Here is a 26,541-nt window from a genome sequence, read left to right as displayed (position 1 = left end):
AGAAAAAAACTATCGGATGGTGAACTTGAATCTAAGCATAGATTACGAAGCATCTGCGCTTAGACTCGGGGGCTACTCCCATCGGGAGTGCTGATGCGCACCCGATATGTTGGAGACTCGAAGGAAATGTGATGAAGAAAAAGAGGGTTGTTTAGCTCGAGTCTGCACCCAGTTGCAAGCACATGTGCCCAGACTCGGGGGCTACTCCCATCGGGAGTGCTGGAAGCACACCCGATAAAAAATTTTGCACTCCAGGATCATGCCCGGGGACTAGATTCTGTGTAGAGTAACGTTGTTTTGCCATCGGTAGTTAACCAACAAAAGTTGGGCACGTTACTCATTATCCCTTGCGAGTGGAAAATATATCGGAAGACCTATGAAGACCTGCAGAAAACTTCGGCAGAGAAGAATGCATGAGTAGTACAACTTGAGTCTACGCACGGATTGTAAGTATCCGTACCTAGACTCTGGGGCTACTCCCATCGGGAGCGCTAACGCGCAACCGATAAAAAGGACAATGCTGATTCAAGGTGAACAAGGACAATCAAGGAGAAGAACATCAACAGAAAACAAGCTTCAGTCTCTACCCGAACGATGTTCGGCTAGACACTCGGGGGCTACTGACGTGGGCATTACCCTTCGGGTAACCGACATTGCCCTATCCTGTATTGATTAGTTGGAGGCCCATGAAGACACCTGGAGGCAAGATGGGCCACCTGGGCGGTGCACCAGAGGAATTCTTGGCGGGCAAGACAAGGAAGCGGCCGAACAAGGAAAGATTAGATCTAAAGCTGTTGTAAACCTAGTCGTACTTGGTTAGACCTCTTGAGACCTGGCCTCCTATATAAAGGCCAGGAGAGGGGCTGCCGAGGAGAGGAATCAATCGTAGCAACCGTAGCCACCAGGAAATCTAGAGCTAGGTCGCCATAGCACTTAGCCTCTCGACGAGATCTCAGCCGAACTATTCGGCACCCCATTGTAACCCATTAACATCATAATCAAGAACATACAGGCATGATGTAAGGGTTTACCTCTGTTATCACTGGAATTTGACCAAGTCAGAGGTGGGCCGCGATCAAGATGGGTTTTGAGATTATATACTGAAGAAGTACGTGAATCGGCCTTATATGCGAAGTTGGGCTAAATTGCCCATGTATCTGTAATATAGTAGATCGCATCTTAGATAGAGTTTCACTCGTGCACGGTGGGGATTATTCCCACGTTAGAAAGTCCCCCGGACTATAAATATGTATCTAGGGTTTATGGAATAAACAACAACCAACGTTCAACCAAACAAATCAATCTCAGCGCATCGCCAACTCCTTCGTCTCGAGGGTTTCTACCGGCAAGCGACATGCTGCCTAGATCGCATCTTGCGATCTAGGCAGCACAAGCTCCACGTTGTTCATGCGTTGCTCGTACTGAAGCCTTGTTGATGGCGAGCAACGTAGTTATCATAGATGTGTTAGGGTTAGCATAGTTCTTCGCGTAACATGCGATCGTAGTGCAACCCTTGCATGTCTAGCCGCCCTCACACCTATCTTAGGTGTGGGGGCGGCACCCCGCTTGATCATTATTTAGTAGATCTGATCCGTTACGGTTGCTCCTTGTTCTACAAGGATTAGTTTAATATCTGCAATAGTTAGGCCTTACAAAGGGGGGGAGGATCCAGCGGCACGTAGGGTGTCGTTCGCTAGTCCTAAACAGGATGTTCCGGGGATCAACTTCGTGTTGGTTTTTAGGCCTTGTTTAGGATCGGCTTACGATCACCGTGCGTGGCCGCGAGGCCCAACCTGGAGTAGGATGATCCGATTATGCGGTGAAAACCCTAAATCGTCGTAGATCTAATTAGCTTTATCTTGATCAAGCAGGACCACCATATATTCGTGCACCCCGTACGAATCATGGGTGGATCGGCTCCTTGAGCCGATTCACAGGATAACCTGAGAGCCGATCGAGGCTCGTATTTAATGTTTACGTGTATGCCATGCAGGAAACTAAGCGAGGCATCTCCATCACCTTCCTGACCAGGTATAGGTCAGGTGGCACGCCCTTGCAATCAGCATCGGACGTGTGACCAGAAGGCTTTGCGGGCCGTCGCTCGGAGGGACCTCAGCCAGCCGCAGCTCTAGGTTGTTCCCGGCTCTACGGTGTTGCCCGTCGCTGCCCGCCGGTGGGTTTCTGACGACAACACATTCTGGCACGCCCGGTGGGACAAGCTTCTACATCAACCACATCGCCATCTACATCTGAGATGGCGGACGGCCACGCCCGATCACCTACGAGGAGCTGCCCGACGAGCTCAAGAAGAAGTATGACGAGGTCAAAGTCATCCTCGAAGCCGACCTCATCGGCTCATATCACAGAACCCGTTCACATGGCGTCAGGTGGAAGGGGTTCTCACCGGAAGGCGCACTCGATGGAGTGGACCTATCTGTCCCGTCGGAGGAACGCACCAGGGCCGTGCGCCAGGAGATTAGTGGCATGGTGACTCACTCGTTGCATCGCCATTCTGAGAGCCTGGTGAATACTCTGGAGCATGTCGCCGTTCGGATGATCAAGGAGGTCATGAAGAATCAGCACTCTCTATTAGAACCAGCTCTCGGGACCTACCGAGGAAAAGTGCCACTTCAGTCCCGTCCACCGTCGTCATTCACATCGGCGGCACCAGAAGTGCCTAATTCACCGTCGTGCGCCGTTGACAGGGTTAACGACACTTACCACAGGAGGTGCCAACCAGGATACTCGTTCAACATCAACATGATAGAAGCCAGGGCACCCCCCTGATGAAGATAGAGGCGAGGGCAACTGCTCTCATAGCGAAGATAAGGAAGAAGCTGCTCCACGCGATCGGCTCCGACACTGCCGAAAGATCCTGGTGATGATCAAGATGGAAGCCGATTCTAGCGATCGGCCTGTATCATCCGTACCACCTGCTCTCCCGGTATATGGCGTCGACCTCACAGGGGACGGAAAGCTAGGGTATGGGTTTACATCGGCTGACGAGCTGGAGGAAGTCGACATTGGTCCTGGGGATAAGCCGCGACCGACTTTTATCAGCAAGAAGCTAGATCCACAGCTCAGGGGACAGATGATAGCTCTGCTAAAAGAATACCCAGATTGCTTTGCATGGGATTACACGGAGATGACTGGGTTGGACAGGAGCATCATTGAGCATCGGCTCCCCCTTAAGAAAGGATTTCGGCCATTCCAACAACGAGCACGTCAGATGAGGGCCGAAATTCTCGAAGAAGTCAAGAAAGAGATCGAGAAAATGTTGGCCGCCGGATTCATCAGGCCATGCAGGTATGCTGAGTGGATCTCCAGTATCGTTCCTGTGGAAAAGAAGGACGGCCGATGGCGCGTGGCCATCGATTTCCGAGATCTTAACAGAGCCACTCCAAAGGACGAATATCCAATGCCCGTGGCAGAAACGTTGATAAACGCCGCTGCTGGCCACAAGGTGTTGAGCTTCATGGATGGCAACGCCGGTTATAACCAGATTTTCATGGCTCCGGAAGATATACACAAGACCGCATTCAGAGTACCAGGGGCAGTAGGCTTGTTCGAGTACGTGGTCATGACCTTTGGGTTGAAGAATGCTGGTGCAACGTACCAACGAGCCATGAACTATATATTTCATGATCTGATCGGCAAGTTGGTGGAGATCTATATCGACGACGTGGTAGTCAAATCAGTCTCCATGGAGGGACACTTGGACGATCTACGGCGCGTCCTAGACCGAACTCGGAAATTCGGGCTGAGAATGAATCCGAAGAAGTGTGCCTTTGGCGTGACGGCTGGTCAATTCCTAGGTTTTCTGGTTCATGAACGGGGAATTGAGATCGGCCTGAAAAGTCAGGAGGCGGTGCGTACCATGCAGCCGCCGACCACGAAAAAGGAGCTCCAACGCCTCATCGGCAAGATCAATTTTGTCCGACGGTTCATCTCTAATCTGTCAGGACGAATCGAGCCGTTCATGGCGCTGGTGAAGACTAAATCTGATGACGAGTTTTGAGGCGTAATGAACAGCAACAGGCGTTTGATGAGATTAAGCGATATCTGACGACGCCGCCTGTGCTAGTTCCGCCCCAGCAAGACAGGCCGTTCTACATCTACCTATCAGTAGCTGACACGTCCATCGCTTCGGTGGTGGTGCAACTCTACGATGGCGTTGAGAAGGTCGTTTTGTACCTCAGCAGAAGGATGCTGGACGCGGAGACAAGATATCCTGAGGTCGAAAAACTTTGCCTCTGCCTGTTCTTTACCTACACCAAGCTCCATCACATCCTTTTGACGGCAGAGATCATCGTCATATGCAAGTCGGATGTTGTCAAGCACATGTTGTCGGCCCCTGTTTTGAAAGGCCGACTTGGTAAGTGGATGTTTGCGTTGTCAGAATTTGATCTCCGGTATCAGCCTGCGAAGGCAGTCAAGGGACAAGCGTTGGCCGATCTTATCACTGAACGGATCAGTACCAATATAGCAGCACTATCTATACGTGCATGGGCTATGTTCTTCGATGGATCGGTTTGTGACGATGGTTGTGGCATCGGCATTCTGCTCGTGTCGCCTCGGGGGGCAGAATACTCCTTCTCCATTAGATTATCTACCCCTTGCACCAACAACGTAGCAGAATATGAGGCAATACGTAAGGGAATGGAGTTGCTATTGGAAGCCGGAGCTGAAGCAGTAGAACTTTTTGGAGACTCAAAGTTGGTGATTAACCAGCTCACGGATGAATATAAGTGCGAAAGTGAATCGCTTTTCCCATATTGGGTGGAATGCCGTGAGCTGATGACACAGTTTCGATACATCAACTTTAATTGGGTCCCAAGATCCCAAAATGCTGAGGCCAACAATCTCGCACAAATGGCGTCAGGCTACATAGATACAAATTGACGGATCGAAGTTCGGGATACAATTCTTGGAACAGGATGATTGGAGAGCCGAAATCTTCAATTATTTAAAGGATTCGGCTCGGGGGGCACCTAAACGGATAAGATACAAAGCCATGAAGTATGTCCTTTTAGGAGACGACATGTTCTACAGGACGTTGGAAGGATTGCTACTTAAGTGCCTGGGACCGACTGAGTCTAATCGGCTTTTACATGAGGTGCATGAAGGCGCCTGTGGAACGCATCAGTCGGCTCATAAGATGAAGTGGTTGATCAGACGATCAGGGTTTTATTGGCCCACCATGCTTGAAGATTGCTTCAATTATTACAAGGGGTGCCAAGCGTGTCAGATGTTCGGGAAGATTCAGATGGTACCAGCATCAGCGATGAACCCCATCATCAAGCCTTGGCCGTTTCGGGGGTGGGGCATGGATATGATCGGCAAAATCCATCCGGCGTCGAGCAAAAAACACGAATGGATTTTGGTCATCACAGATTACTTCACCAAGTGGGTGGAAGCTGTCCCTATGAAGAAGGTGAAATCGGAAGATGTGATCAAATTTGTGAAAGAACACGTCATTCATAGGTTCGGAATTCCCCAAACGATCACGACCGATGGAGGTTCGGTCTTTGTTTCTAAAGAATTCAGGACGTTCTGCGATGACATGGGGATTAAACTGATCCGCTCATCCCCATACTATGCTCAAGCTAATGGACAGGCTGAAGCGTCCAATCAGAGTCTGATCAAACTGATCAAGAGGAAAATTGACGAGAACCCTAGGGATTGGCATGAGAAGTTGTCAGAAGCATTATGGGCCTACCGCATGTCGTGCCATGGAGCTATAAAGACTTCGCCATACCAGCTCGTCTATGGACAGGAAGCCGTATTGCCTTGGGAAATTACGGCTGGATCAAGACGTGTCACGTTTCAGAATGATCTGACAGCTGAAGAATATGCAGCTTTGATGAGCGACACTATTGAGGACGCAACAGAACTTAGGCTTTGGTCGTTGGAGAAGATTAAGGAGAACAAAGCCAGGGTGGCTCGTGCCTACAATAAAAAGGTTAGACCAAAGGAGTTCCAAGTTGGTGATTTAGTATGGGAAGCTGTGTTGCCATCGGGAACCAGGGACAAGGCATATGGCAAATGGTCTCCTAATTGGCATGGTCCGTACAAAGTTGTCCAGGCCTTGAAGGGTAATGCATACATGCTGGAAGAGTTGAGCGGCGAAAAGTTCCCAGTGGCTGTCAATGGTCAACACCTCAAGAAATATTTCCCAAGCATGTGGGACGATGGGCAGTAAGATGTGGGGGCCGATTTAAAAATCGGCCAGTAAAAAAAAAATCAAATCACAGCCGATGCGCAGACATCGACTTGAGAAAACGTATGGAGATAACAGTATGCAAATGCAGCCGGTGCACGGGCATCGACTTCAGAAAAACAAAGCCGATACACTGATATCGACTCTAGAGGAATAAGCTCAGATTAGCATGCTAATGGTTGATCGGTTCAGGCCAGAAATCGTTATATGGGAGACAAATCTCCTAATGGTTGCTGAGGGATTCAATCTGATGGTTTGGACGAGAATTAGGCCTGTTGAGGTGTTTAGGCAACAGCTTGGCCTCGGATAGCAATATGAGCCGATGTTCTGCTATCGGCTCCCTGTACGACAACGCCATTCGACAATCGGCAAGGTTAACAAGGAAGCGAAATTAATTAAGGGATTTTTCTGCATTAATAGGGGGATTCCTTACAAAGAAAGAGCCGATTGCTCAAGGTAGAAAAGGGCAAAAGCCAGCTACTACTACTGGTCCCTAATCTGGGGGCCGTTGCTGCCCTCGTCGTCGCTGCCTCCGGCGCAGCTGCTGAGAGGCTCCTCATCGGAGCTTCCGTAGCCTTCTACGGGAGCCTCATCTTCTTCGTCGTCGTCCTCGCTGTCATCATCCCACCAGGTGCGGAGGCGCTTCGCTGGTGGGTAGCCTTCAAGGGAGTCGTCGTCGTCGTCGTCTTCCTCCGCCTCTTCCTCGGAAGAGGTGAAATCATCCCAGGAGAAGCGGTCGTCTTCGCTCTCCGCCTCCTCTTCCCCTTCGACGAGGAATTGAAGGTCGCCCTCGCCGTCGGTCAGGGATTTGTCATCCTCAGACCAGATGGAGGAATCGTGTTCCTCCTTGTCCCACGTCGTCGGGGCGAGAATGTCGTGCGCCGCCAACGAGCCCCACTCTGGCGTCGGCTCGCGGGAGGAGGAGGAGTCAGAGAAGACTGATGAGGAAGAAGAGGAAGACATGGCTATGGGAGATTGGGGGTTTTTTGGGAGCCGATGGCCAGAACAGAGCAAGGTGATGAAGTGGCAAACTGCTCAGAGCGGTTAAATAAAGGGGCTATAGTAGAAATTCAATGCCACAGCAGTTTCCGAGGAGGTGGTGCCCAAAGACAACGGTCAAATCACGTAGAAAAGTTGAGGAGGCAGGGCATTATGATGAAGAATGCTGCGACGGTTCTGCTCTGCCATGACATGACCCGACGGAGAAAAAACAGAGTGATTTTGGAATTATCAATTCCAAAACCAGGGGGGCATGTGTTATCACTGGAATTTGACCAAGTCAGAGGTGGGCCGCGATCAAGATGGGTTTTGAGATTATATACTGAAGAAGTACGTGAATCGGCCTTATATGCGAAGTTGGGCTAAATTGCCCATGTATCTGTAATATAGTAGATCGCATCTTAGATAGAGTTTCACTCGTGCACGGTGGGGATTATTCCCACGTTAGAAAGTCCCCCGGACTATAAATATGTATCTAGGGTTTATGGAATAAACAACAACCAACGTTCAACCAAACAAATCAATCTCAGCGCATCGCCAACTCCTTCGTCTCGAGGGTTTCTACCGGTAAGCGACATGCTGCCTAGATCGCATCTTGCGATCTAGGCAGCACAAGCTCCACGTTGTTCATGCGTTGCTCGTACTGAAGCCTTGTTGATGGCGAGCAACGTAGTTATCATAGATGTGTTAGGGTTAGCATAGTTCTTCGCGTAACATGTTATCGTAGTGCAACCCTTGCATGTCTAGCCGCCCTCACACCTATCTTAGGTGTGGGGGCGGCACCCCGCTTGATCATTATTTAGTAGATCTGATCCGTTACGGTTGCTCCTTGTTCTACAAGGATTAGTTTAATATCTGCAATAGTTAGGCCTTACAAAGGGGGGGAGGATCCAGCGGCACGTAGGGTGTCGTTCGCTAGTCCTAAACAGGATGTTCCGGGGATCAACTTCGTGTTGGTTTTTAGGCCTTGTTTAGGATCGGCTTACGATCACCGTGCGTGGCCGCGAGGCCCAACCTGGAGTAGGATGATCCGATTATGCGGTGAAAACCCTAAATCGTCGTAGATCTAATTAGCTTTATCTTGATCAAGCAGGACCACCATATATTCGTGCACCCCGTACGAATCATGGGTGGATCGGCTCCTTGAGCCGATTCACAGGATAACCTGAGAGCCGATCGAGGCTCGTATTTAATGTTTACGTGTATGCCATGCAGGAAACTAAGCGAGGCATCTCCATCACCTTCCTGACCAGGTATAGGTCAGGTGGCACGCCCTTGCAATCAGCATCGGACGTGTGACCAGAAGGCTTTGCGGGCCGTCGCTCGGAGGGACCTCAGCCAGCCGCAGCTCTAGGTTGTTCCCGGCTCTACGGTGTTGCCCGTCGCTGCCCGCCGGTGGGTTTCTGACGACAACAACCTCACCGAGGGCCCCGAACCTGGGTAAATCGCTCTCCCCGCTTGTCTGTGAACCGATGTCTCGTATCATCTTGCAGGATTCCACTAACCCTAAGCCCCAAACGGAGGGCATTGCCGAGGAATACCCTTGACAGCGAGGGCGTTGTCCAACTCCTTGCGGGTCTTGTACAGCATGAAGTCCAGGTGTGCTACATAGTGGTTCATCTCCGTGTGTGGGGGCATGGTCATCGGTCTTCCCATGAGGTCATGTCTTGGGTAGTAGATGAAGCGAGTGTTCTTGATCTTGTTCTCATTTTGTCCACACAGACGGGAAATGGCTTCTTGCATAGCTCTGACTAGTCCTTCCTTCCAAGTGTTTCCCGTTACAGAAAACCATATGGTTTCTCATATTGGGGCTCCAAGCTTTCTTCGTAGATCTGCAGTAACTTCCCACCGAGGTGGTCCTCCCAAATGATTATTGAGGGGTGTTCCGAAGAACTCGGGGTACGGGCGTCCTAGATATTCCACTAGTTGCTTCAAATCCTTTTCGAACATCAGGTCTCCTCCGTGACCAAGCTGATAGAACTCCCATTTGTACTCCATCTATGAACAATGAGGAGGAGTAAGTTAGAGAAGTGCCCAAGTGTGCCAAATTTTTATGTAGAAAGAAAGGTAGAGTATGAATGTCGCTTTTGAAAAGATCTCAAGGATAAGAGTGAGAATAAGTTTTCATAAATATTCACTTCATTTGTTTTTAAACTATGTTTTTCAGACGTCCATTCTAACTAGGGTCTCCTAATATCAAACAATGGCTCCGATACCAACTTGTCAACACCCGGATTTTTAAGTCCAGATGCCTGTTATGCCATACATCGCAATCCCATGAATATTGTTGTTGCGAGACATAACAGTTTAATATCATAAGTCATCGTTCATTACATACCATAGTCTTCTTACAAATAGAGATCACTGATGACCCACAAATATAGGGGGTGTATCGTAGTATCTTCGATAAGTAAGAATGTCGATCCCAACGAGGAGCAGAAGGTGTTGACAAGCAGTTTCGATGAAGGATTCATTGTAAATGCTCACAGACAAGTATTCAGGGGGTTTTGATGTAGCAGATGAATAAAGTACGAGTAAGTAAAGTGCGAGAGTAAAAATTGCAGCGAGTGGCCCAATCCTTTTTAGCACAAAGGACAAGCCGGTTTGTTTACTTATAATGACCAAACGTTCCTGAGGACACACGGGATTTTAGTCTAGTGCTTTCGCTACATACGGCTAATTAATCTTCATTGTTTTGATAAGTGTTGTGTGGGTGAACCTGTGCTAATGTACCGCCCTTCCTAGGACTAATACATACTTGTGATTATACCCCTTGCAAGCATCCGCAACTACAAGAAAGTAATTAAGATAAATCTAACCACAGTCTTAAACTCTGAGATCCTGCTATCCCTCCTGCATCGATATACCAACGGGGGTTTAGGTTTCTGTCACTCCGGCAACCCCGCAATTGGCAAACGAGTACAAGATGCATTCCCCTAGGCCCATAAAGGTGAAGTATCGTGTAGTCGACGTTCACACGACACCACTAGAAGAATAACACCACAACTTAAATATCATTACATTGAATATTACTCAACCATACTTCACTACTAACATTTAGACTTCACCCATGTCCTCAAGAACTAAACGAACTACTCACGAGACATCATATGGAACATGACTAGAGGTGATATGATGATGAATAACAATCTGAACATAAACCTTGGTTCAACGGTTTCACTCAATAGCATCAATAACAAGTAGAAATCAACACCGGGAGAGTTTCCCCTATCAAACAATCAAGATCAAACCCAAATTGCTACAGCGGTGACGATGTGCAGCGGTGGAGACGGCGGTGATGATGATGGAGATGATGATGATGGTGATGGAGATGATGTCCAACTCGATGGCGGTGACGATGGCGTCGATTTCCCCCTCCGGGAGGGAATTTCCCCGGCGGATCTCAGCCTGCCGGAGAGCTCTTTTCTCTCTGGTGTTCTCCGCCTCGCAGAGGCGGCTGTGACTCTTCGCGACCTATCCCCTGGAGCTTAGGTCTTCGGGACGAAGACGTTCGCGAAGAAAAGGAGGTGAGAGGGGGTTGTGGGCCCCCTCCTCACAGGGTGGCGCGGCCAGGCCTTGGGCCGCGCCGGCCTATGAGGTGGGCCCACCTCGGGTCCCCTCGGCTCCCCCTTCTGGCTCCCTCCTTCTTCTGGAAAAATAGGATTTTTCATATAATTTCCGTCAACTGTTGATCTTCCGAAATATTGCATTCTGATGGCGTTTTTTCCAGCAGAATCCTGACTCCAGTGCGCGATCCTCCAATAATCATGAATCATGCAAAATAGATGAAATAACATAAGTATTATCCCCAAATATAAAATATATCAATGAATAACAGCAAATTATGATATAAAATAGTGATGCAAATTGGACGTATCAACTCCCCCCAAGCTTAGATTTCGCTTGTTCCCAAGCGAAACTGAACTCGGTAAACAGGACCACATGTTTATGGGGTGAAGAGTCGATAAATAAAATACGGACAAGAAGCATCATATTCATTAACACAAGAAATTCTAGTAAACAACTTCCTCATATAACTCAACTTGAAACAAGTATAAGGTAATCACAAATAAAGGTGCATAAGAAATCATAGTTGGTGATGGCAAACTTCGTTCTTGGTCAAAGAACAGTTAACAGGTTATACTTATCTATCGAGCAGCGCTCTTATGTTAAAGTTTATATGGCACAACTTGCATACTCAATCATAACAATCTCCTCATGATCATTGATAACTTTCAAAGCTATATTCATTCAGATAAAACTTGTACTAAACAAGGAAAAGTAAAAGACATGATGAGGTAAATCACAATATAATGGTTTGATCACAACAACTCAAATGCTTGCTTAAGATGGAGGGAAATAGGTTTACTGACTCAACATAAAGTAAAAGATAGGCCCTTCGCAGAGGGAAGCAGGGATTAAATCATGTGCTAGAGCTTTTTCAGTTTTGAAATCATATAAAGAGAATGAAAGTAACATTTTGAGAGGTGTTTGTTGTTGTCAACGACTGGTAGCGGGTACTCTAACCCCCTTGCCAGACAAACCTTCAAAGAGCGGCTCCCATTTTATTTTTATTTTTGTGTGGCACTCCTTCCAACCTTTCTTTCACAAACCATGGCTAACCGAATCCTCGGGTGCCTGCCAACAATCTCATACCATGAAGGAGTGCCTTTTTATTTTAGTTTTATTATGATGACACTCCCCCCAACCTTTGCTTACACAAGCCATGGCGAACCGAATCCTTCGGGTGCCGTCCATCAATCACATACCATGGAGGAGTTTCTATTTAGGTTAATTAATTTGGGACCGGGAATCCCATTGCCAACTCTTTTTGCAAAGTTATTGGATAAGTGGATGAAGCCACTAGTCCATTGGTGAAAGTTGCCCAACAAGATTGAAAGATAAAACACCACATACTTCCTCATGAGCTATAAAACATTGACACAAATAAGAGATAGTAAATTTTGAATTGTTTAAAGGTAGCACACGAAGTATTTACTTGGAATGGCAGGAAATACCATGTAGTAGGTAGTTATCGTGGACACAAATGACATAGGTTTGGGTTAAGGTTTGGATGCACGAGAAGTATTCCCTCTCAGTACAGGTCTTTGGCTAGCAAGGTTAATTAGCAAGCATAAGAGTCGAGGGAAACAAACAAATATACATGTGATAGAAACAATCATGCATCTTCCTTGCAAGCACAAACAGTTTTAACTTCAGAATAATAAGCTATGAGCTAACAAGAAAGAAAGATAATGAAACAACTACATGTATTTCTCTTTTATATTTAAACCTCAAAGTGTTGTTGCTATTGACCAATGCTAAGTTTGCCAAAAACCAAATAGATTTATTCAATGCTCCCAAAGTGATACCAATACTAATAACAAGATCAATCATATAATAAGGATTGCAAACTAAAATAAGATGTGCAACATGTAAATGATAAGACTTCTCATTAATATTCCATAATGATAACTCACACCAAGGGATACATAGACAATCAACTAAAGGAGAGATACTTCCACACTGCAACCCATCTTATATGATAACTTCCCTACTCATGATATGACACTACTTGACAGTAAAAAGTAAAAGGTAGTGATGATGTGATACCGCGGCACTCCCCCAAGCTTGGAACAAACCAAGGGGTTGCCAATACCGATGATGAATTACTCCTTCGGCGATGGTGGTGATGAATTCCCATCATCAGATTTCCAAGGAGGAGGCTCTCCATCAACAAACGACATCTTGGTCTCGGGAATCCTGAAACTAGCAGCATAGCTTATGTGTTTAAACCTATTTTCATACTCACAGTTCTGATTCTGAACGTCATAGAGTTGAGCTTGGAGTTTGTTGGTGGTGTCGTGGAGTGAGAGGATGTCGCCCCATAGCTTTGCAGTCTCCTTCTCGTGTGCATCAATAAGTTCCGACACAATCTAGTGGTAGATGTCCACCTCACGCTCAGCCATCTTCTTGTAGTTGAAGACCTCTTGTTCCAGCTTCTCCATCCTGTCTTCCAAGCTTCCTTCTCCTTTAGGACCCTGGACATCTTTGATCTGCAGCTCTCCATCAACAAGCAGCAACTCCTTAGGGTGCATCCTCAGTTCGCTCATGTACAAGTTGTCAACGTCCTTGCAGGAGCTGTCCTTCGGAGTTTCCGACGAAGACATGATGGCTCTAGATCCGAAGCAAATCCTACCAGAAACAGCTCGAAACAAAACACGTCGAGAAAACGATATACGGACCTCCAGGGGTCCGGGGGATTATATAGCAGGAATTTGTATGACATAAGGAAAGTACCAGGTCGAACCAGAGTCGGAAAGAGGCGACGAGGCGGCCAGCTCATAGGGCGGCGCGGGCCAAGGCCTGGCCGCGCCGACCTATGGGGGCACGCCCTCGTGCGTCTCCTCCGCTCCGTTTCGATCTCGTATTTTTTCATATTTTCCAAAAACAGCAAAAACATTGTTCGGAAAGTAAATTGCGAACTTTTTATTACCAGTACTGTTACCTATTCAAAGTCGAGTTCTGGCGGACTGTCAATTTAACCTTTGATAAAGGCCTCCGGTGTTTCCACTCGAATAACATCAACATCTACATTATAAGAATCACCTGAGATATAATGCTTGAGTCTTTGTCCATTCACCACTTGCGTGGCATTGCCTTGGAGAGAGCTAATTTTAATTGCTCCAGAACGATACACCTCCTCAACAACATATGGTCCTTCCCATTTTGAGAGTAATTTCCCTGCAAAGAATCCGAGACGAGACCGATACAATAGGACTTTATCCCCAATATTAAATTCTCTTTTGATAATCCTTCTATCATGCCATTTTTTTACTTTCTCTTTAAAGAGTTTAGCATTTTCATAAGCTTCACTTCTCCATTCATCTAGAGAACTCAATTGCAGCAACCTCTTATTACCAGCTAGTTTAGGATCTTTATTTAATTCTCTAACAGCCCAATAAGCTTTGTGCTCTAGTTCTAAAGGTAAATGACAAGCTTTTCCATAAACCATTTTATAAGGTGACATTCCCATGGGATTTTTATAAGCAGTTCTATAAGCCCATAGTGCTTCCTTCAATTTACTAGCCCAATTCTTTCTAGTTGTATTAACAGTCTTTTGCAAGATAGATTTAATTTCTCTATTTGAGAGTTCTACTTGCCCACTAGTTTGGGGATGATAAGCGGAAGCAATTCTATGATTAATACCATATTTAGCAAGAGTTTTTCTAAAACCACCATGAATAAAATGAGAACCTCCATCAGTCATAATATATCTAGGAACTCCAAATCGAGGAAAAATAATATCTAAAAGCATTCTTAAAGAGGTCTCACCGTCAGCACTTTTTGTAGGTATGGCTTCCACCCATTTAGTAACATAATCAACAGGAACAAGTATATGAGTGTTACCTTATGAAGAGGGAAAAGGTCCCATGAAGTCAAATCCCCAACAATCAAACGGTTCAATAACAAGAGTATAATTCATAGGCATTTCATTGCGTCTAGAGATATTACCAACCCTTTGACATTCATCACAAGATAAGATAAACTTCCTTGCATCTTTGAAGAGAGTTGGCCAATAAAAACCTGATTGTAGAACCTTTTACGCGGTTCTATCTCCGGCGTGATGTCCTCCATAAGCACTACCATGACATTTACTCAATATCTCTTGCTGTTCATATTCGGGAACACATCTTCGCAGGATACCATCCACTCCTTCTTTATATAAGTGTGGGTCATCCCAGAAATAATGCCTCAAGTCATAAAAGAATTTCCTCCTTTGCTGGGCTGAAAAGGTTGGAGGCAAGTACTTGGAAACAATAAAGTTAGCATAATCAGCATACCAAGGACTGTCTCGCGAGCTCACCTTTATTACAGCCAATTGTTCATTCGGAAAACTATCATTAACAGGAACAGGATCATAAGCAATATTTTCCAATCTAGACAAATTATCAGCAACAGGATTATCAGCACCTTTCCTATCTACAATATGTAAATCAAATTCTTGCAACAGAAGTACCCATCTAATAAGTCTTGGCTGATCTGATTGCAGCATGATCAGTATGAATAGTAACTTTTGAATCAACAATATAAGATCTAAACTTATCGCAAGCAAAGACTACATCTAACAATTCTTTTTCAGTAGTAGCATAATTTCTTTGAGCAGCATCAAGGGTTTTACTAGCATAATGAATAACATTCAATTTTTTATTTACTCGCTGTCCAAGAACAGCGCCTACAGCAAAATCACTAGGATCACACATAATTTCAAATGGTAAGTTCCAATCAGGAGGTTCAACTATAGGAGCAGTTGTTAAGGCTTTCTTGAGAGTTTCAAAAGCTTCCTTACAATCATCATCAAAAACAAATGGTACATCTTTTTGAAGAAGATTAGTAAGGGGCTTTGAAATCTTGGAGAAGTCTTTAATAAACCTCCTATAAAACCCAGCATGACCAAGAACACTACGAATACCTTTAACATCCCTAGGATAGGGCATCTTCTCAATTGCTTCAACCTTAGCTCTATCAACTTCAATACCTCTCTCGGAAATTTTATGTCCCAATACAATTCCTTCATTAACCATAAAGTGGCATTTCTCCCAATTAAGAACAAGGTTAGTTTCTTCACATCTCTGCAAAACTTTATCAAGGTTCCGCAAGCAATTATCAAAAGAATTCCCATAGACAGAAAAATCATCCATGAATACCTCTACAATACTCTCGCAAAAGCCATGAAAAATAGCAGACATGCATCTTTGAAAAGTAGCAGGAGCAGTACATAAACCAAAAGGCATACGTCTATAAGCATAAGTTCCATAGGGACAAGTGAAAGTGGTTTTCTCTTGATCCTTAGTTTTAACAGCAATTTGTGAAAACCCAGAATAACCATCAAGAAAACAAAAGTGAGTATTCTTAGATAACATTTCTAACATTTGATCAATAAAAGGCAAAGGGTAATGATCTTTCTTAGTAACTTATTAACTTTTCGATAATCAATGCACATTCTATACCGTACAACTACTCTTTGAGGTATGAGCTCATCATTATCATTAGGCACAACAGTCATTCCTCCTTTCTTAGGAACACAATGCACAGGACTAACCCATCTACTATCAGCAATAGGATATATAATACCAGCTTCAAGAAGTCTTAATACCTCATTTCTTACCACATCCTTCATCTTAGGAATTAGACGAAGCTGAGGTTCAACAACAGGCTTCGCATCATCTTCCATATTAATGGCGTGTTAACAAATAGAGGGAGAAATCCCCTTCAAGTCATCAAGAGTGTAGCCAATAGCACCTCGGTGTTTCTTCAATATTTCCAATAACCTTTCTTCTTCAAACTCTGTAAGCTTAGAACTAATAATAACAGGATATATTTTCTTATCATCAATATGAGCATATTTAAGATTATCAGGCAATGGTTTTAAATCAAAGACATGATCTTCCTTTGGTGGCGGTGTTGTACCCAGATCTTCTACCGGTAAATCATGCTTAAGAATAGGTTGACGAAGGAAAATTTCATCAAGCTCATCTCTTTCTTCCCTAAAAACTTCACTCTCACTATTCTCCAAATGTTGCTGCAAAGGATTATTAGGAGCAAGAGCAATAGATGCACACTGTTCAATTTTAAAAATCATTATTAGGTAAATCAGCTTTGTAAGGAGTTTTGGTAAATTTAGAGAAGATAAACTCATAAGATTCACCAGCAAATTTAGTCAAAATTTTCTCTTTCTTGCAATCTATAATAGCTCCACAAGTATTTAGGAAAGGTCTACCAAAAATGATAGGACGATATTTACTAGCAGCAGAACCAAGTACCAAAAAGTCAGCAGGATATTTAATCTTACCGCATAGAACTTCCACATCTCGAACAATACCAATTGGAGAAATAGTTTCTCTATTAGCCAGCCGAATAACCACGTCAATATCTTCAAGTTCACAAGAACCAATTTCGTGCATAATCTCCGTGTAAAGCTCATAAGGAATAGCACTAATACTTGCACCAATATCACATAAACCATAGTAACAATGATCACCAATTCTAACAGATAACGTAGGAACACTAGCTTTCTTAGACTTATTAGGATGTGAAACAATATTAGAAGCATCTTCACAGAAAATAATATGACCATCCTCCACATTTTCAGTCACAAGATCTTTAACTATTGCAACAGCAGGTTCAACTTTTATTTGTTCCTCAGGTTCTATAGGTTTCTTTTCACTTTTATGAACCGCACTATTTATAACAGAGTACTCCTTCATTTTAGCAGGGAAAGGAGTTTTTTCAATATAAGCTTCAGGAATAACATGATCAACAGTTTCAACTACAACACATTTATTTATAGATGAATCAATTTTATCTTTATACGGTTCATGATACTTATCAAAATTCTTCTTAGGCAATTCATAATGAGAGGCAAAAGCTTTATAAAGATTTGCAGCAACTTGAGAATCAAGACCATAAGTAGCACTCATATTATGAAATTTATCAGTATCCATAAAAACTTCAATGCATTTATAATCATAATTTATACCTGATTCTCTATCTTTGTCGTTCTCCCATCCTTCAGTATTTTCCTGGATCCGATTAAGAAGGTCCCTTTTAAACTCTTCCTTGTTGCGTGTAAATGATCCAGAACAAGAAGTATCCAGCAAGGTTTTGTCTTCAAAAGAAAGTCTTGCATAGAAATTATCAATAATAACATTACCAGGAAGCTCATGAATGGGGCATTTGAGCATTAAAGACTTCAATCTCCCCCACGCTTGGGCAATACTCTCTCCATCATGAGGCCAAAAATTATATATGCGGTTCCGATCCTTGTGAATTTCACTTGGAGGATAGAACTTAGAATAAAACCGGGGCACAATATCATTCCATTCAAGAGAATCCCCATTATCCAGTAATTTGTACCAATGCGCCGCTTTACCAGACAGCGATATAGAGAATAGTTTCTTCCTCACTTCATCCATAGCAATACCTGCACACTTGAATAAACCGCATAATTCTTGTAAGAACAGTAAATGATCTCCAGGGTGGACAGTTCCATCCCCTGTATAACGGTTATCCACTACACGTTCAATAATTTTCATAGGTATTTTGTATGGTATCTCTTCCTCACCTGGCGCCTCATCCACTACCTTTGCAGTAGTAGCAGATTTTCCAAATAAAAACTCAAGAGAAGATCTCTCCATAATGAATTATGGCAGCAGGCAGAAATAAAATCAGCACGAACAGTAGAAATTTCCCTTACCAATTCCACTTACCAATAGCGCTTCACTCCCCGGCAACGGCGCCAGAAAATAGTCTTGATGACCCACAAGTATAGGGGGTGTATCGTAGTATCTTCGATAAGTAAGAATGTCGATCCCAACGAGGAGCAGAAGGTGTTGACAAGCAGTTTCGATGAAGGATTCACTGTAAATGCTCACAGACAAGTATTCAGGGGGTTTTGATGTAGCAGATGAATAAAGTACGAGTAAGTAAAGTGCGAGAGTAACAATTGCAGCGAGTGGCCCAATCCTTTTTAGCACAAAGGACAAGCCGGTTTGTTTACTTATAATGACCAAACGTTCCTGAGGACACACGGGATTTTAGTCTAGTGCTTTCGCTACATACAGCTAATTAATCTTCATTGTTTTGATAAGTGTTGTGTGGGTGAACCTGTGCTAATGTACCGCCCTTCCTAGGACTAATACATACTTGTGATTATACCCCTTGCAAGCATCCGCAACTACAAGAAAGTAATTAAGATAAATCTAACCACAATCTTAAACTCTGAGATCCTGCTATCCCTCCTGCATCGATATACCAACGGAGGTTTAGGTTTCTGTCACTCCGGCAACCCCGCAATTGGAAAACAAGTACAAGATGCATTCCCCTAGGCCCATAAAGGTGAAGTATCGTGTAGTCGACGTTCACACGACACCACTAGAAGAATAACACCACAACTTAAATATCATAACATTGAATATTACTCAACCATACTTCACTACTAACATTTAGACTTCACCCATGTCCTCAAGAACTAAACGAACTACTCACGAGACATCATATGGAACATGATCAGAGGTGATATGATGATGAATAACAATCTGAACATAAACCTTGGTTCAACGGTTTCACTCAATAGCATCAATAACAAGTAGAAATCAACACCGGGAGAGTTTCCCCTATCAAACAATCAAGATCAAACCCAAATTGCTACAGCGGTGACGATGTGCAGCGGTGGAGATGGCGGTGATGATGATGGAGATGATGATGATGGTGATGGAGATGATGTCCAACTCGATGGCGGTGACGATGGCGTCGATTTCCCCCTCCGGGAGGGAATTTCCCCGGCGGATCTCAGCCTGCCGGAGAGCTCTTTTCTCTCTGGTGTTCTCCGCCTCGCAGAGGCGGCTGTGACTCTTTGCGACCTATCCCCTGGAGCTTAGGTCTTCGGGACGAAGACGTTCGCGAAGAAAAGGAGGCGAGAGGGGGCTGTGGGCCCCCTCCTCACAGGGCGGCGCGGCCAGGCCTTGGGCCGCGCAGGCTATGAGGTGGGCCCACCTCGGGTCCCCTCGGCTCCCCCTTCTGGCTCCCTCCTTCTTCTGGAAAAATAGGATTTTTCATATAATTTCCGTCAATTGTTGATCTTCCAAAATATAGCATTCTGACGGCGCTTTTTCCAGCAGAATCCTGACTCCGGTGCGCGATCCTCCAATAATCATGAATCATGCAAAATAGATGAAATAACATAAGTATTATCCCCAAATAAGAAATATATCAATGGATAACAGCAAATTATGATATAAAATAGTGATGCAAATTGGACGTATCAATCACATGATCCAATATTACACAAATAGTTGATCTAATGATCAACGAACATATTACATGGTGGAAGTGTAACGGAAGTGGACTATCTAATCCACAGGCCAACGTCTGACGTCAGAAGATTCCCTAGTTGTCGTAGACGTCTTGATTGCCGTCATCTTGATAGTTCTGCTCCTCTTCATAGTCTGGCCATTGGAATAGCCAGGGACACAACCGTGAGTACTTTAAATTACTCGCAAACTAATACTAATATGAGTACTATCAATTCTAGTAAGGGGGTGCTAAGCTCTAGTTTATTTTGCATAAAGCCAGTTTTAGTTCACAAATATTTGATAAAGACTCTTCATGGGCTAACTAACTCAAGTGGGAACATTAGTGTCATTCCCACAACTCAGCTGTGATTCAAAACCAAGTCACCATTCAATTCATCAACCTTTTCAAGAATCTGACACCGGAAACTGTATGGCCTTTCCAACCGTCCGTAACCGTGGACACGGCTATTCGAATAGGTTTACACTCTGCAGAGGTTGCACACTTGTGCCACAACATTTGATTTCATCCGTCGAGGATAACCCCGAATCATCGTAACACAGTACGCGGATCATCAACCATAACCTTTCACTTACATACCCTAGTATATGTACCTCTCCCCATGAGCTTGGCCTCCCAGTGAAGACCAACTGTCAACCTGGGAACTGCACAGGGCTTGGGCCGTACATTCACCTCATTTCACATCATTTCTCATACTACGGAGGCAGCCTCGGCATAACCCCTATGATGCGTGTTCAGAGGGAACCCATACTAAGATGCATAAACTTCCAGTTAAGCCCTACCCATAATCAGGTATTGTGGGGGTACTCAAAAATTGGAAAGGTATCGCATCCAAACCAATATCAGTTTTAGTCAAAATTCACCATCTCCTTCAAGTCATATTCACCTTCAAAAATCATTCAATGGAATGACTCATCATTCCAAAGTTTTCAAATTCAATTCAAATCACAAGTTCCCATCTAGAGTAGTCAATTTTAGTATTAGAACTAGCACTAATCATGAGGGGTGCTATCTTGCTTGGCTAGCTTTGAGCCTAACTTCGCTACTCTAGTAACATTCTAAACTTAGACCAAAGTTAACTATAAAAAGTAACTTCTTCATAAGTAAAAACTTGTAAGGTAAAAACATTGGGATGGGATCATTGTATGTAAGGTAAGACTAATGGTGCCTTGCCCCAAAGGGCTTTGCACTTTGCAAGAATATTAGCTTGCAACAATATAACTTGCATTAGTCTAGCTTGCCTTGGTTGTTGAGGTGATCAAAGTTCTCTTCTTCTTCTAGGTAGAATACCTCCTCCTCTTGATAGTCTCCGGTACTAGCGTATATACACGAATACGAGGATACAATCACCAAACAATACTTAAGTAGTCTTCATTAGCCTTAATGGCTCACACCAAATGATCTAGCATCATCACTTAACATTGTTACCTAAAATTCTTCTAGGGTTTTCTTACTTAGTGTTAGAGAAGTAATTTCCTCTCATTGAAATGTAAATTAGGGTTTCTCTTTAAGTCTTTGGAGGAAATAATTTCCTCTCATTGAATCTTGTTAAGATTTAATCTCCTCAAATGAGTAACCTATGAATCCATGTTGACCAAGGTCAACCATTCATAATCCTCATTTGGGAAAATGATTTAAATGAGGTAAGGTACCTCATACAATTTAACACTACCACTTATGATTTAATATCTCCAGGTAATTTCAAGTGAGAGTATTTAGACCAGGGTCACAACTTCATATGAAAGTACTTGGGAAAAGATTTAAATGAAGCAAAGCACTTCATAGGATTTACATAATAGTTTTGGACAATATCAACTAACTAAAATAGCCATATAGTCCTTGTATTTAATTTGGGTCATGATCACTCAAAGTAACTAGGCCATATTTTTGCATAAACAATTAGTGTAAGTGAAATGTGAGCTATGAGAGTTGAAATCAACTGAATATCACTTTTGGTTGATTTTTAATAATTGTTTGAAGTTGTAAAAGTCTCTGACTTGTTATTTTTGTCACACTTATTCTACAAAACATTTTGGTGTGAAACCAGTGTGGTTGGATAGAGCTTTTCATAAGCTTTCCAACAATATAATTTTTTTTGAATTTGGTGCAGTAGATTTGAAACTATTTGAATTTGAATTGGACATCAGTTTGTATTTTTAACAGATTTGAATAAAAGCAATTTCAAATTGTTGGGCTCGCACAGGAAAAGCCTAACGGGCCGTCCCAGCTACGCTGCAGCGCTTAGCGGGCCGTCTGACGGTGGGACCCAGTGGTCAGTGGGGTTTAAAACCCGAAACGGTACGGGAAGAGGCGGGCCGTTGGATTAAAACGCGATCGTGCGGCGCACGATCGTCGTCTTCTCCGACGAGAAGGGCTTACAGGCGCGGCGAGGCACGGGGGTCGACGGCGAGCAGGGACTCCGGCGAGCGGCGGCGTTGATGCAGGGTGGCGTTGTCAAAGATGGCGAACTCAACGGTGGTCGTGGGAGCTCCGGGGATGGACTACAGCGTTGGCTTGTTCTGCGGTGGCTCATGGGCGGCGATGTTGCAATTGGACAGCGGTGGTGAGCAATGTCGAGTGGAGAGTGTGCGAGGAGGCTCAGAGGACGGAGGGGAGTGCAATGGCATGCTCAATTGAGGAGGATGAGCTCTCCTTTTATAGGCGTGCAAGGTGGCCGTGGGGTGCTGGTGAGTTCGACCGCGGCGCGGCGATTCCGGCGAGCGAAGGGGACAGGCGAGAGCAGCGCTAGGTAGGTGAGGTCAAGGTGATGCTAGGGAGCCTGCTGGCGGGGTGGGGGACGGCCAGGTGAGCGCGGGCGAGGTCAATGCCTGGCGGCACTGGTGCGGGAGAACGGCGAGATTGTCGACGGCGCCGGCGCTCGCGAGGACACGGGCGCGTGTCTGGTGGGTTGCAGGGACGGCGGTGAAGCTCACAGTGCTGAGAAGGGGGGGCCAGGGGTGGCGTCATTCGACGAGGCGACAGGTGCACTGCGCGCGTCCGTGGCGCGCTCACGACGTCCTCGGCATGGCCCTGGGCTGTTCTAGGTGCGCGTGTTCCGGCGACTATCGGCCTCCTCCTCGACCAGCGCTTGTGTAGGCTTGTGTAGAGGTGCGAGGTGGAGGTCCAGGGCAGGGTGGACAGGGCTGGTGAGGTGAGGAGAGGAGGGGTGGTATCCGTGTGGAACATGGCCAACATGGCTATGTCCATGCCATGTCTAGCTCCCCTCATAGGGTTCCTATGCTGGGTGTTGGTGTAGAAGGGACCAAGGGACAGGTAGAGGCCAAGTGGTGCAGTTAGGTCTAAGCCAACACTATTCCAAATAGTGTTTGAGATTTGATCCAATTTGCAACTTCAAATTTGTGCCAAATTTGATGGTTTCAAAATTTGAAAATGGGTGGTTTAGTTTGGTTGCAAAAGACCAGAGACATTCATAGGTGGTGGTGGAATTTTAAAAATAAAAGAATTGCAAAATTGCAAAGAGGGAGTTTGTTGACAATGTTAAAAAGTCTCAACTTTGCATGAGCATAGTTTTTGATCCAAGATGAATTTGATAAGGTGGTCTTTACAAAAGTTGTTCACCTTGATGTGTACTTGGATGAGGTGCAAAGAATTGGAATTGTTTGGTTTGAAAAACTTGAGATACAGGGGCTCAAAGTAGTGACCAGACTGAAATTGGCAGATTTGACCAATATCATATGTGATCACAATTTGAGTTCAAAATTGAGTTGATTTGAGTTTCTTTGATTCCAAAAGTTGTAATAAGTGTTTAGTGACATAATACAACTAATGGTGAAGGCCAAATTGGTTTAGGTCAAAGATTTGTAAAATGGCATAAACCATATGTGAGGGTTTTGTGATTTTCTAACTTTTATTCTTTTCTTTTTCTTTGCTTCACTTAGGCATGGGTAAGGTTTATTTAGTGTTAGATTGAGTTGGGTAAAGGGTTCAAACCATTTTGGGAAAGGGTGGGTGCCTAGGTCGAGAATTGATATTATGGCTAAGTGCCACATATGCCTCTATGCATATGTTTTATTTTATTTTTGTTTTCTTTTTGGTTTCACCCAGATTTGGGTGGTAAGCCTTAAATTAGGTTTGTTGAGGTATTTCAAATCATCTACACAAGGTAGCCATGGCAAAAATTATTGTTTGCCAAAATAGCCATAGGCTTACATATGCCTTTTTCTTATTTAAGATCATTTCTTTTTATTTTGTTTTCCAAAAGAATGGTGATAGGAGGGGTGAGGTTTAGGGTTTAGTGGGGTTTACAATGGTTCACCACCATTTATCAAAGTAAGAAAGGGTAGGGTTCAAAATTTACATATTAGGGCTATATGCCCACATATGTCTTTTTATTTTATTTTGGTTTCTCAAAATTGATCCCCTTTGTTTTGATAAGGTTAGAGTTTAGGGTTTTTGGAAATGGGTGTAATGCAATAAACAAACAATCATGACAATAACACAAGGATTAGGGATGAGCACTATGCATAGCACTCTATGTAAGAAAAGTTTTTGTTGGTTCTCATTTTTGAAAAAGGGAAATTCATTTTCTCTTTGTTTTAAAATTTGGGATGTTACAAAATTCGAGGAAGGCGAGGCGCCGATCCGAGCTTGCCAGGCCCGGGGACGCATCGGGGACGAAGGCACGCAGCGGTGTTGCCAGCACCGTGCATGCGTAGGATGGGACCAGTACAAATGGCGCGCCATGTCGGAGTAGACTTAGCATAGGAAGACTCAACGACGGTTGTCGGAGTAAAGTAGCAGGTGTCGTAGTCGGGGAAGATGCGAGGACGCTGGCGGCGGAGATGTAGTGGACGAAGACGTAGAAGATGGACGTTGTGGTGGTCGGTGAGCCCAGCACGACCTGGAGTGGTTGGCGAGCCCAGCGGCGACCTGGGGTGGAGGGGCGGCGGCAGTACACGAGGTTGGCGAGGAAGACTCGGCGGCATGACGAAGACCATGCGCAGACGGAGGTGACCCGCGCCGAAGGGGCGATGACATAGGCATCCCCAATGGGCCTGCCGAAGATAGTACCCTGGGTTTACTGAAGACCCACGACCCGAAGAATATGAAGATTCGGAAGCCCAAGTTGATATTAAGGAAAGTTAGAATTGTAATAGAAGTGGTGTTTGTAATCTTGCGGGATGAGTGGTAAACCTTCCCGGACTTTGTAACTTGTACAACACGAATCCCTTGGCTCCACCTCCTATATAAGGGGGAGTCGAGGGACAAAGAAAGCATCGAATCATTGTCTTTCAAACCCTAGTTTTCATAATCGTCGAGTACTTTTCGGCTGAAACCTTCGAGATCTACTTGCCCTCTTCTTCCAACGAAACCCTAGTCTACAACCTGTAGGCATTGACAAGTTAATCCCTTGTCAATTGGCGCCGTCTGTGGGAATTAGAGGCGTCAAGGATCTGGTCTCGATGGCACGTTCAAGATCGTCGACTTCGTCAACTGCAAGATCATCGACTTCGTCAACTGCAAGCAACGCAATGGATCGAGGTAAACAGATCACAACTGGTCTTGTCGATTTTGTGCCTCACCCACCCTCCCGTTTGGATGCATATGCGTATCTGGCGGAGCCTATGGAGATGACGTTCGGAAGATTCCACTTTCGAGTCGAGAAAGAGGGAACGTATCGTCTCGAAGTTCCGATCTCGTCGGGATTTTCGGCGGTCGATTCCGATTTTTCAAACTCAACATCATCGATCGAGTCAGGAGAGGAAGAAACTTCGTCGTCACGCTTCGTTAGCACCAGGGCAAGAGAAAAGCTCGCCAAGATCTTCAACGACATGTCGCTTGAGTCATCGGCGGACTCCTATATAAGCGATGGCTCGAGCAGTGTCGACAGCTTCAACTTCATCGACAAATCCACTACAGTGGGCAAGGTTTTCACCAATCTACATGATGGTGTCACCAAACCCAGCATAGATCTGAATGCAAAATATCATCAGATTTATGTCATCGGCGAGCCAAGCCATGATCAGGAGGAAACATCGGAGGCTTTCGACGATTTGGGAAATCCATACGTTGATCCCTCTGATTTGCGACGTGGCCTAGGCAACAAATATGTCGGGTCACAGCCGCGAGATAGAGTTCAACTTCCACAAGCAGCATGGGATAGAGCCGCAAGAGCTATGGATGGTTCAGAACCAATGGCCACCACAGCCACGCCAGAAGAGTTACAAGCATATCAATATAGGCTCGCACGAGCTGCAAGGGAATTGGAAAAACAGACAATTGCTTTAAACAGAAGAAGGGAGGCAGCCTCTGCATCAAGTAGGCGAAGGGCAGAGCTGAGTCGACAATCTAGAACTTCGGGTGATAGCCACAGGGAAGCTCGGAACAGAGCAAGATCAAGGTTACAAAACGTACCTGAAGGAGAAAGAGAGCACTTGGTTCAAAACCTCGACATGTCATTTATGTCGATAGACACGAGAGGGAACATC

This window comes from Lolium perenne, chromosome 4 (genome assembly GCF_019359855.2).
Source record: "Lolium perenne isolate Kyuss_39 chromosome 4, Kyuss_2.0, whole genome shotgun sequence".
In the NCBI taxonomy this organism is placed as follows: domain Eukaryota; kingdom Viridiplantae; phylum Streptophyta; class Magnoliopsida; order Poales; family Poaceae; genus Lolium; species Lolium perenne.
Note: the sequence above shows the minus strand (reverse complement) of the source record.